We start from the raw sequence: 12,840 nt of genomic DNA on the forward strand, positions 1-12,840 counted from the left end.
ATGCACTTCATATAACCCTGGTTACTTATTTATCTCTCACGTTGTAGTCTTGGTTTTTTTTTCCCCCTCACCTTCCCATTTGTTAAGTGGTTTTAGGCAATGTTTTCACGATGTAGAAATAAATGACTACTTGATCTTGTCATTACTGAACAGAGTACTTGTAAGGAATAAGTGAAATGTATTTGATCCTTCCCATTACATTATTGCAGGCACCAAAAAAGCATACAGAGCCTTTCAAATAATTCTAGGCAGCCCCCTTATTTAAAGCTACCATTATGCTCCCTGTATTCCTGGTTTTAAAACCCAGGTTACAATATAAATGTGTGTATGCATATACAACATATGTATCAGTGTCACTACGGAGAAAATAGGAGTATTTTACCATGATACATACATGAATTATTAGAAGAGCCCAACACATCGCTACCTTTCCATGTTTTTCATACATGCAAAAGATGGTGAGAATTCCGAGCTACCTGTGTGTTTTCCTCCTTCTTATCAGTGGTTTTTTCACTGTGTTTTTATTCGAATCATTGCTATTCTACCCTTGTGGCTTAAATATTTACGAAAAGAGGTCATGAATCCATTTTGCCATTTGCTTTGCGAATTAAAACAGCAGAATATTGCTGCAGCTGGATAGGAATGTTTTCTGGAAATTGTTCTCCAGGTGAAGCCAGCTTGTGGAGTCAGCCCTTGAAGAAAGAGACAGCACGACGTTTTTGTGCGGACCTGTGGCGAATAGTCCCAAAGGGCACAGACCAGGCTGAGGCATGCCCTGTGCTGTTCGCCTGCCGCTCGCCTGAGAGCGGTTTCCTAGGGCCCGGGCCCCGGCCGCGTGCAAGGCCTACGCGCCCCCCGCCGCCGGGAGACAGCAGCCTGCGGGCTCTGCCTTTTGGGTCTACTGAGGTGATTGGGTGAGTGTGTGGCCAATGCGCCTCGGCCGTTACCCTGTAACTGGGGGTGAGCAGGTGGGCAAGTTGCTTGCGTGCGCCTTCCTTCCTCGCTCACCTGCTGCCCGCCCGCCCGCCCGTCGCCTCAGGCGCCTCAGCCGCCTCAGCCAGCAGCTGATTGCACTTTGCAGCCCAGGTGGAATTCGCCACAGGACTTCCACTGAATATTTTGCTGCGTATGTCTTGGGCCACGGACGTTAGGACTGGTGAGTATTCCGAATTCTTTGTTCCAGTTGCTAAAGGATTTTAATTAACCTCGCAAGCGGTGAATTAAGCCGCCGGACTCTCTCTTAAAGATACTTTCTGAAACCTTGTAAAAATTCCATTGTACGACGACATTCTGTAAAACAGGTCTGCTAACCGCATCAAAGAACCTGTGTGGATAGCTGTAAATAAGTTTGGGGGAGTTATTTTGTGTATATTAATACGTTTTAAAATAACTTTTAAAGCGGCCTCATTGCGTTTTACCCCAAACTCACATTTCAGCTAGCCCCCTTCATAACAGAACCTAACCGCCTGCCTGAAGGGTGAGATTAGTCATATAGGTGGGATTAACCATACTTATCATCTAGGAGAGATTAACCGTATTATTGCTGTACAAATATGTTTACATTCTGTCTGGAATCTAAAACAATAAGACCACTTAGTATGCTGTATCAACAGTTTCAGTGCTTGTTGGGGCATGTCTATACAGTGATACCTTACACAGTTCAGACATGGCTGAGAAATGACTCGGCTCTTAATGGCTTTTAGGAGAGCTCCAACATGTTATTGCTTTTTCCTGTATTTCTTCTTCCAGTGTCGTCTCTTTTCTACACCTGAAAGTGATTTCATGTGTATTTTTGGGCAGAGAGTAGCTTAAGTCAATTATTTCCTCTAATATTGATAGAATGAAGTTAGGAGTTACTCAGAGAGTCAGGTGAGGATGCCAAGAGATAAATTCCAGCATTTTGCTACCATTTTCAATCTGGTGAATATGCCTTGCTAAACTGCAGTCCCAGCTTCATAAAGGAGATGTCTGAATAGACATTTTGAGTGACATCATTCCTTAGGGAAAAATTATAATAGGCAAAGAATCTTAACCTTCAGAGCTTTCTCCTCTCTTTCCCTTTGATCTATGCAACTGTGAGCATCAGGGTGTACACTACTGTAATTCTGTTCTTTATGAAATGCATCTGAGACACTTTGTCTTGTATGCTAATTTGATTAATTTGTCTTTGTTTGTACTCGGATAATTTGCACTCAGTTGTCCATTTATGTTAATAAAGTCTTAGAAGATTCTTCATGGAATACATTGAGTATTGAATACATTGAGTATTGAAGAATTATATGAAGATGTTTGGGTTTTTTGGTAAGAATTCTGACAATATTTTTCTCATAAATTTCATTTGGAAGTTACAGCAATGAAAGTCATAGATGTTGGAAACATGTTTTCCATACTTCAATTTTATTTTGAAGTATGTAGATGCTATAAATGTTGCTGACCGTCTCATTCAGATTTCATCAGGTTTGGCTCTAGACACAGTGGTTCTCTTCTCTTACGTTTGATAATATATTGTTCCATGACTAATTATTTAAGATTTTAGAGAAGGTGTTTACATGTTCTGCTTGTTATGTTTATAAATCAATTATATCCCTGCTCTTCATTTTACCCCCACCCTCTCTGTTGTGTTTATGAATTAAGATGATTGAAAGCAGGCAAGCATATCAGCTTTCCCAGTGAAAATGGCTGCCTCACAGTTTGGGTAATAACCAATTCTAAAAATCTTTTAAACAGTGATGATGATGAAACAAAATTCTAGCAAAAAAAAATTGTTTATAATTTACTTTGTCTTATTTATGCATCTACTGTTATTGGTCCTATATCAACACTAAAGTTACCCAAAAAATAATAAGTATCTTCTTTTTGCCTTATTCATACTTTAATTCCTTTAGAATCTTGCTTCAAGGGACCAAAAATAATTTGTCAAAGTCAAAGGAAGTCACCTGTCAGCATAAGTAAATGAAAAACTATTTTAGCTGGCCAGATTTTAAGGAGATATGTTGTAAGATTTTGTTTTATTTATAAGGCATACCACTTCATTGTACTCCCTGCCTTTGCCTCCTCATATGACACAGGGTGCTCAGGAAGAGTACAAATCCCTGTGCTACTGTTTTAGTCAGCCTTGCCCTGAGCTAGAATTACTTCAGGGAGGCAGACCGTCCCTTTAATCCTTAGTAGCTCTACTGGGATTACTGTCTGAAGGTCTCACATGAAATATTGCCCATTGCAAATTGAATACATATGAAATGATTCTCCCTAAGTGTCACACAGGCCACTAAACAACCATGAAATTATATTAGCTTTTCTTCATTGCTAACTCAAATCATACTCAAGCTAGAATATTATGTAAAATTATTCCTGATTAGCAGTTTTCCAACCAATCTACTGTGCCCCTGCTTGGGCCTTCCATGCAATTGATCTGTGGTTTGGATTTTTTTAAAGATACAGTTTCTGATTCAGGCAAGTAGCACCTGAAAGAAACTCTAAAGCTTCTGCTCTCTCTTCTTTTCTTTGTGTGTAATAAAAACTTTGATTCTGAATGTAAATATTTTCCTTTAGCCACTTGAAAGTATGTGTGCTGTATAGTTTGAGCAAGTTATGGAATATTATCTCTAGATTTTCTATTCCATCATATACTTTCCATTATGAATGAGATCAAAGGGGTAGGACAGGGCGTTAAGATAAAATATTTTGCCTTCTTTTTACAGTTTTTGTGTCTGTTAATGTATTTCAGCATTCAATCCAGTATTTCCATTCTGCCCGAGAAGAAAAAAAACCAAAATACTATTATCTGATATATTTTGGGGTTTATTCTCTTGTCATGTTCCACAAATCAGTGAATTAATATCTTACATGAAGGCCTGGTAGATTTCAAACAAATTCTGAAACAAGTAATGACACTTCACTTTCTGATCTTTGTTGTTTACTTAAGATGAATACACACGTGTGTAACTTGCATTCAGACTAATGGACTTGTCGATCTCAGATACATTCAGCATTCTTACATCAGCCATCAAGACTTCCTCATTTTTCTAGAAGATCACACTTAAACAGTGGGACAGGTTAGCCTGTGGACAGATGGAGGAATGAGAAGAAAAGAAATTATCAGCTTATGCAAGGCAATTAGCCTTTTGTTTGTTTGTTTTGGACAGAGTGAGGAAATAGAATAAAAAAAGTCAGAGGAAATGCCAGCAGCAGAGGAGGAGTAGGTATTAGATATAGAGAACTGCAGAGTTCTTTTAGAGAGGCTTTTGAGTATTTACTCAAAAAAATTATATCTCCTGACTCCCAGGGCTAACTACAGTTGTCAGACAGAACCCAAATATAGGGAGTTCTGTCAGTGTCTTCTCAGCCTTCTAGTTTTAGGCATTAACAGGGTTGCTGGGAGAGAGGTAGATGATCCCTGAACTGATCCTGGTTCCTCTTGGCTTCAGACTTGACATGGAACTTTGCAGGTGTGCAGGCAGGATGTCTTGCAGGTGTGCAGACAGTCACAATGTCACACTGGCTAAGCAAGCCTATTGCATGAAGGCGTTTAAAACCTCTTCCCTGGTAAATTAAGGCTTCCAAGTAGAGAAACACGAAGCATCAGGGCTTGTTATTATGTAGCAGAGCTAGTTTATAGTTTAGCAGAGCATGGCAGGATGCAAAGGCAGAAAGCAATGGAAGAAGCTCATTGAGGCAGAGTAGCAGCAGAAGCACATTGAGGCAGAGCAATGGCAGGGCACATTGTCTTTACCTGCTCACCTCTCTTTATCAGTGCATCCTGACACTAGTGGTTCTTTGGCCACAGATGGGTTAAGCAGAATGGCATTTAGAAAACCATATTAGGTGAAGTCAGGGCTTACTTTTACCGTTTTAGGGCAGAACACTAATGAGTGTATAAACAAGTGCAGGGACCCTGTAAATAAGTTTAGAAGGAGAGAAGACTTGGTAATGCCAGGCCTTTTGTCCTCCTTTCCCACGGTTTCTTCTCCCAACAGCAGAAAAAGGGAGAGCAGAAAACACATCTGGGCAAGCCAGGACATATTTAGGCCTATTTTTGCCTATTTCAGCCTTCCATGTCAATGTCCAATTTTAATCACAACTGAGAAAGTGCTGATACTTAAAGTGATGTCAGCTCAAACACAGGAAATGCTTGAAAAATTCTAGCTCCCTGATGAAATGATGCTCCTTGATTCCTAAATGTTTGAGCCTGCAAGAACAACTAACTATGAAGGAACACTCCAGTAGCTAGTGGTTCACTAATGTGTTGTAACTAGCTCTTCTTGGAACAATTAAATTATCACAGAAGCAATATATTTGAAGTTACTAAGCAATAGCTACACTTCAAAATGCAAAAACAGTTGCAGCCAGATACAACCTTCCAGTGAAGCCTGAAACAGGGTAATCACATAGCTCCTTTGTGTTTACTCTCAAAAATGTTAACAGATTTAAATATTTAGAGTAGAAATGAAATTTTTATAGTTACTATGGGAACTGTGGGGAAACAAATAATAGCAAACTTAGAATAAAGGCAGCTTTAGAAGACAAGTGTGACATTTAGTTCATAAGAAGCAGCATATGCTTTGTCTGCTTTCTTCAGCTTTGGGAATGCCCAGACTTTGGCTCTATTCCTACAAGATGATGACTACCTTCAGCTTCTCATGGGCCAAATTCAATTCTCCTTGTTTACTCAACTAAATCTGGAGATACCTCATTTATCAGGACAATTGGCACTGATTCATATCAGTGAAGGGTTTAAGCATTTACTTATGTTGCAGTGCAGGGTGTTTCAAAACAAGTAGAAGCATCTTGACTTGCCATATGTTTGAAAAGGTAAACTCTCACTAAGGAAACTAGAGTACATTTTTGTAACATTTTTTTTCTTGCTATAACTGCTGAATCTTATCCTCCTCCCCGCCCCTGTCATGATGTGCTCTTACAGATCTAGAGTTGTATAAAATAGGCATGTGAATACCAGAGTGAGAATGTGTCAGCCATGTAGCTCAGATCAAAACTGAGTCAACTGGAAGGCAATGCCTTCTGGATCTCATTTGTCTACAAGGCTGTGCCTAAAATTCCACCTCGAAGTGGTGGTGCAGCCCTGTCTTCATGCACAATTTATATATAGCCTTACCAGTTTGATACTCCTTACTTTACCCTTTGGAATTAGTATGCACTGTCAGGGAAGCTCAGAGGCTGAAGCACTAGCTCTGTCTAGCCCATGTGCTGAAAAGGTCAGGCAAAAAAGACAAGTGGGTCATTATCCCACACACTGACACAAGCTATGCAAGAGTACTGCAATTCAAATTTAGCTGATTTGGATTTTTTTTTCATTAAACTAAAGATTAGCACCTCATAAAGTAGAAATTTGGTACAGAATACAATTTGCAAAATGACATTTATGTATAACAAGGATATAAAATCATTAAAAACACTTAAATCATACTAATACTTGATAATATTGTGGATTGCTTTGGTTTCTGTTTTCTAGATTAAAACCACTGAGGAAGTTAAAGTATATATATTACCAGTTTTAAGCCACTCTTTATTTCCAGATAATGCAGCTATCTTTTTTCTTTAAAAATAACATCACTTGTTATTACTGACAACAAAATTATTAGTAGTCTAGTTCAATATCAAGAGCTAGATTCAAATCTCTGTCAGTGAGTCAGGGTTTCAGTCATGGAGAATTTGGGACTGGGTGCTTCTTTAGAGTAGAATATGCAGGTCTTTCTCATTGTTTTCTTTTGTTTGTTGGTTGGGTTTGGTTTCTTGATTTTTTTGGGGGTTTCTGTTTGTTTGTGTGTTTTTGTTTTTAATTTTGTTTCTGTTCCCAGAGTCTTTGACTACAGTTTTCTTCCTCATTTTTACAGTCTTCTCTGAGAATTTTTTTTTTTTTAGTGTTTTATTTTAAAAAGTTAGCACTTGAGCCAGGCACCAAATTTAACACGGTGTCTCGAACTCTAAATGAATCATGTATGTGGTTCACATACTCCTTAAGCTGTGGAATTTTCTTTTTTCAGTGACATCAGCTGAAACCACAGCTGTGTAGTTTCTCTTGACAGCACTGCATCTGCTATAAGGACCAAGGTTACATGAGACTTGCTGTATTTTATAACTTTCTGAGATCATCTTGTAATTCACATAGGGAAAATGTTTCAAGTTGTGGGTCATGCAAATTTAAAACAAATTTGTCGTTTACACCTTCTCTTGCAGAGCCATCCTACAACGTATGTCAAAATCTGGTGATTCAGTGTTTGTAAATGTTATTCATTATTTTGATGAAAATTTACTTTTAAAGAAAAGGGAAAATCTAAGTATTGTGTTGATTTTTCTTGGAATGTTAATATGAATTATCTGTGAATAATTATTGTAGAGTTATACACTATGGGTACAATAGGTGGACAGAGTTAATAACATCACCATTATCCAATGTGTAGTTATGGAAATATCTATAACCTTTGTGTCAAAGCATCAGTGTATATGTTTCCATATTTCATATAAAGAGGCTCAAACCTTGTTCTTTCTGACGTGAATACTTGTGCCCTAGTCACTGGGATTGGATTTAAAAGTATGCACAAGTTGCACATGGGTCAAATAATGTAATTGTTGGTTTTGTTAATTTATCAGCTAAGAATGGTATTTTTGTATTTGCTTCATTTGTTTGATTATATTGTTATAGGTAATGGCTAGTCATGTACTTAGCGAGACAAAAAATGTAGCTTGGGGCATGTATGTCCAGTCCTGAGAGCTGGGCTGAAGTCACTCAAGATAATAAAACCAGTGTAACTCCTAATTACTAAGAGCAGACAGGCTATTTGGCTAATTTCTTTTGGTTTGAGGTAACTACAGTGTTAGATCTCATTTTGTCCTCATTACTTGAATTATTCCTGTCAAAAAGAAAAACAAACAAACAAAAAAACCCCACACAATATTAAAGGGATGCAACATAAAATATATATCAAAATGAATTTGTATTTGTTTGCAGCAGAGCAAGTCAACTAGTCCAGTTTGAGATTGTTAGGTGAAGTAATTTTTAGTACAGGTACTTTTGCACTTAGATATTTTTAGCATGTTTAGTTTTCTTGAGTTTGAATTGAATAATTCAGTGCATCAAAGAAGATTCAGCCCCACCTATACATATTTGGATTGAGTAGCTGTGGCAGAAATAGATCATGATATTAAGGCCAAGAAAGGCTTCATCCTAGATTTAAAGGCATGATAAGTTCTTGCAGCACTTCACATAATAGAAGTGGTTACTTAAAACAATTTTAATTGCACGTCCTCTGTTTTTGTCCTTGGTAAACGCACAGTGCTGATTGGAGACTGTGAAAGAGTGAAATGGTGTAATACTAGCTTAACAAAAAAAGTAAACAGTCCAAATAAAACCAGACTAACATTAAAGCACAATACTCCAAAATAACCTATCAAAATACTACCTTTACTCCTTAATCTGTAAATGGTGGTGCATTTGAAAGCAGTTAACAGGACAACTGTCAATAACATGACCATGTTGTTAGGAGTTAGCAATATTGGTGTATCAACCTGATGCATTTCCAAACCTGCAATCCTTCTAGCATAAATCCAAGCAGTTTTCAGGCTTTACAGCAATGACAAGGGGATTCACTTGTCTGCACAACCAGTTTACTGCCCACCTTTCTGTTGTTATTGAATGTAACAGCTTTGTCAAATGTCAAGGTCATATGAAAACTCATGGGGTGTGTTATTATGCTTTCCCTCTCATTGCTTGCAGAGCACATAAAGAGAAAAATATTTGGAGGACATCTTTGAGGCCAAAAAAGAGTCATCACAGAGTACAGTGAGTTAATTTTTTTTCTTGAAGCTCTGAGGTTAGCATGTCTGCTTATTTCAGTGAAGAGGCTAAGAATTTAAAAGTCTTAATAAGTGAATGTATTCATGTGTGTCACCTTTAATTTAGCCATGGGTAGTCTACCTTTTAGCTGTCATGTACTTTCAGAGCACAGTAATTTAGACAAGCGTCTCTACCTCATGCTCAGCTGAAATCCTACTGCAATGTAAAAAAAAAGAGAGAGAAAAAAAAAGTGTTGGGTTCGAAATCCTACTGACATTAAAAAAAAAAAAAAAAAGAGAGTGAAAAAAAAGTGTTGGGTTCAAAATCCCGTGCAGGCTATTTAATTTTGTTCATGAAAAGCAGGAGTGTCCCACGTGGGGATACTGTGCTTTTAGAACCCTCATATCCTAACCCAAACATGAAGTCATAAAGTGCACAAAATGTTGCACAGACGTTGAAGGGAAACAACTCTAATGTCAGCATCTTATATATTTGCCACTGGCAGACAGCAGGTAATATATGTTCAGAGACTTGTCACAACGAGCAAACAAAGAAAAAGACATTAGTTATCACAAGCTGAGGGCTTTTCTTGCTGAAGTCTATGTCAAAACTTGTTTTAACTGCAGTTCTGTCAGAGCAAAGCACTGACACAATATTTCAGTGTTTTATTGTTACTGCTGCATTTTCCTCCTTACATTTTTGCACCTTTTATTATAAAGATACACTGATTTTTCTCTTTCAGTTGGCACAGAAAAAGCATCTTGATAATGAGAACAGTAGTTTTGAGCCACTCAAGCACAGTTTTCAGTAATGCTGTTCTGAATAATTTTTAAATTACACTATTAGCATTTGTGGTCTGACTGTGCTATGCCACAGAGAACTCAATTTCTTTTAGAGGGAGGCTAACGAGAGAACACTGAGAAGTAGGTATGGAAGCTTGCTAATTTCCTGACCCAAAGGGAAAGAAAAGTGACACTGAATGGAGGAAAGGTTGAGGTAGTGAAGGGTAAAGTACAGACTTTCCAAAAAGGAAAGAATAAGAAAAGACAGGAGAGGCTGCTGAAATTGGAGCGGCTATATTTAATCCCAAGATTCCGGTTGACAATTTAGGTTTCCCTGTACGCAGCGTGTAGAAGCGTTTACTTGTAAATATTTTAACACGTGTAAGTACATGTATTCAAATACTTACAGAATGTAAATACATTCTGAGGAAGTGTATTTACACAACTCTTCTGACAGAACAACATGAACTCTCCTGTAGATTAAAATATTCATTTTAGTGAATAAAAGCACAATATACAAAAGTGGAGCTTTTTTCACTCCCTGAGAAGAGCTTGCAGCAACACTGTGATGAATCTCTCCATACCTTCACATACTGTAATATTCTTACATTTCCATAAAATATTTGCTTGTAGTTTCCAGTTTCAGGTTTGGAAGTGGAAATGCCTTCACAGTACCAATTACTGACCTAAGTGACTTTGGTAAACTTTAAACAAGGCTGTCATCCTGAAATAGGATGACAGGCTGATAGGTTGAACTGGATGATCTTGGAGGTCTCTTCCAACCTGGTTGATTCTATGATTCTAAGTATCTTGGACTCAGTAAAACTGAATCAAAGCTACTAGCATGGAAATAAATCAGCTTCCTTGTCTTTTAAATACATGTTGGCTAAGGAAAAAGTATGTCAAATCACTGTAGTGGCTTAAGAACTGAGAAGTAAAATAAGACACACACACACATATTGAGTTTTCCTACTACTCTTAAATATGTTTAGAATAAGAAAGAGACTCACAGGTATGATTAGAAAACTTTATACAAATATTTCTTACCTTTGCATCTGAGAGCCCTCCAGTTGTTTCTAATGACATCCATTCTAGCACAAAGTGGTTTTATATAGGTTTTATTCATATTGTGCCATATATCAGGAATAATTTTAACTCAGAATACTATCAGCTAGTGAACATGAATCAGTTAGAATGCTAATAACTCAGAGTTGAATCATGTGGTACTTCTTAGCTAATATGAGTGAGGAGCTGCAGGCATGCTGTACAATACCTTCTGCTCCTGTTTCCTATCTCTGGACTAGCTTGGGAGATGTCATAACCACCAGGTTGAAGTAGTGGTTATTGTCCCTAGGTTCCCTCAACGGGTAAACTAGAGAGTTAGGTAGTAATCCAAAGAATCTCCAATGAGTAGAAAATACTAGGAAGAGTACTTGACTTAGTTTTTCAGTTTGAGAGCTTAAGTTCCCGAAGTCAGGTGGCATGAAAGCCTTTACTATGCTATCTTTAAAACACTGTCAATTCTTCACAGTGGAATTCACAAGCATGGGCAACGCATACCTATCTAGAAATGGCAATTTAGTGTGATCCTAATATCTCCATCTTCCAATAACTCCAGCTCTGTACCCACAATTTTACTATGCAGAATTATGAACACTGAACTACATTTGCTTACTGATACTCAAATGCTATCTGGACACAGCTCTCTGTAGGGCTATTATCTCCACTCCAAGGGGCCCTACTTGAGTGGGCAAGGTTGAAAGTGGACAAGATGACCTTCACAGGTGCCTTTCATCATCAATCTTTGTGGTTATGTGACTCCTAACTGCATGAAAATGCTTGTGGTGCATGTTTAGATGTTATAAAACAGTATCAGTTTTGATTAAATAATAAAGCACAACACCTGAAAACTCATGAAGGTCTCATCTGTGTTTTGAAAGGCTGAAAAAAGTCCTGGAGCATTGTCTCTACCTGTGTTCTGCTGCTGACTGCATCTTATTAAAAATAATGTCCTCATCTACTCGAATGCAATCAAGAAACAGTGTATGAACACCTTGATTGCTTCTACTAAGACATTTGACCAAGTATTACATTGTATGTTAGAATCAACTTTTAAATAATTTGGTGATTATGAAATTCAGTGTATATTGCAGTGTGCTGGTTTGAGGCTAATTAGAATATTTTACTGAGAGAAATCCTTATCTGTGAGAAGAAAGAAAAAAACAACAGTACCCTAAATCAGTCATTCTGCTGAGAAATGCAACCAGTCAAAATATAGATAAGACATTCACTTCTTACACACATCTCAGTTCTCTCCTTTTCTCTCTCGTGGTCTGTGTGGTTGCTTCTGCCTTAACTCTAACCTAACCTCCATGTCATCTTTTTGACATCTCACCTCAGATCTCTCCATATTTATCACATGAGATATACAGGGATTGATCTGGTTATTTCTGAAGGGAGGAAAAGGGAGGGGGGGGAAGAGGAAGTAGGCTTGCGTCGGGACCCTCCTGGCACTCAGATTGTTTTGGGAGGGATTTTGTGTTTCTGTATTACTTGTAACTGATATATAATTGTATTTGTGTATATTGTGTGTATATATGCTTGTAAATTGTGCTAAGATGTAAATATAGCTTCATTCCTTAACTCCCAGCCCACTGAGTTTAGTCTGGGTGATTTCATTGTGTCTGTGGAGGGGGTAACTCCCCAACAATCACATGCAGAAACTGAAAAGTACAATTAAAATAAAATATTTTCTGGGTATGTTAAATGCATTGTAATGGTTAATGGTAACACGCTGTCTATCATGTGCAGTTGAAAGAAAACAAATACATGGAACATATATAGCTACTAACACAGTATGTTTCTATTTCTTTTCCTGGACACTTTTCATGATCTTTAAAATTAAAACTTAGTGTGAGCCAGTTTTTCTTGTGAATTTGCAGAGGTCATATACCCATGGTTTGTGCTCCTGAACAGCAAAGAAGACATTCATAGTAAAGTGGTGAAATATTAGTTTTATTTCCTAGTTAATGGATTGTTGGAAACTTTTGGCACTGACAGGGGAAAAGTGTAGCTAGTTGAATGTATGCTGTTGAAAACACAAAAATAATGGTTTGGTTTGGTTTTCTCTTTGGCAAGGAGGGCCCAGTATATTCTAACATCACAGAATAACTAAAACAAATCTTGAACAAAATGAAATAAGAAAAAAAACCCTGTAACTCACTGATCAGAGAAAATGCAGACAACGCTGTGTTTTAATATTTAGAA

General features: G+C 37.6%; 1 long non-coding RNA gene across 1 annotated transcript; it reads left to right on the forward strand.

Moving 5' to 3' along the window:
• Window positions 1-1,065: 1,065 nt before the first annotated feature.
• Window positions 1,066-12,027, forward strand: LOC135178155 (uncharacterized). Its single transcript, XR_010303393.1, has 3 exons — window positions 1,066-1,156; window positions 8,732-8,797; window positions 11,219-12,027. It is a non-coding gene; the product is annotated as an uncharacterized LOC135178155 (long non-coding RNA).
• The last annotated feature ends 813 nt before the right edge of the window (window positions 12,028-12,840 follow it).

The sequence above is a fragment of the Pogoniulus pusillus genome, chromosome 9 (genome assembly GCF_015220805.1).
Source record: "Pogoniulus pusillus isolate bPogPus1 chromosome 9, bPogPus1.pri, whole genome shotgun sequence".
Classification (NCBI taxonomy): Eukaryota; Metazoa; Chordata; class Aves; order Piciformes; family Lybiidae; genus Pogoniulus; species Pogoniulus pusillus.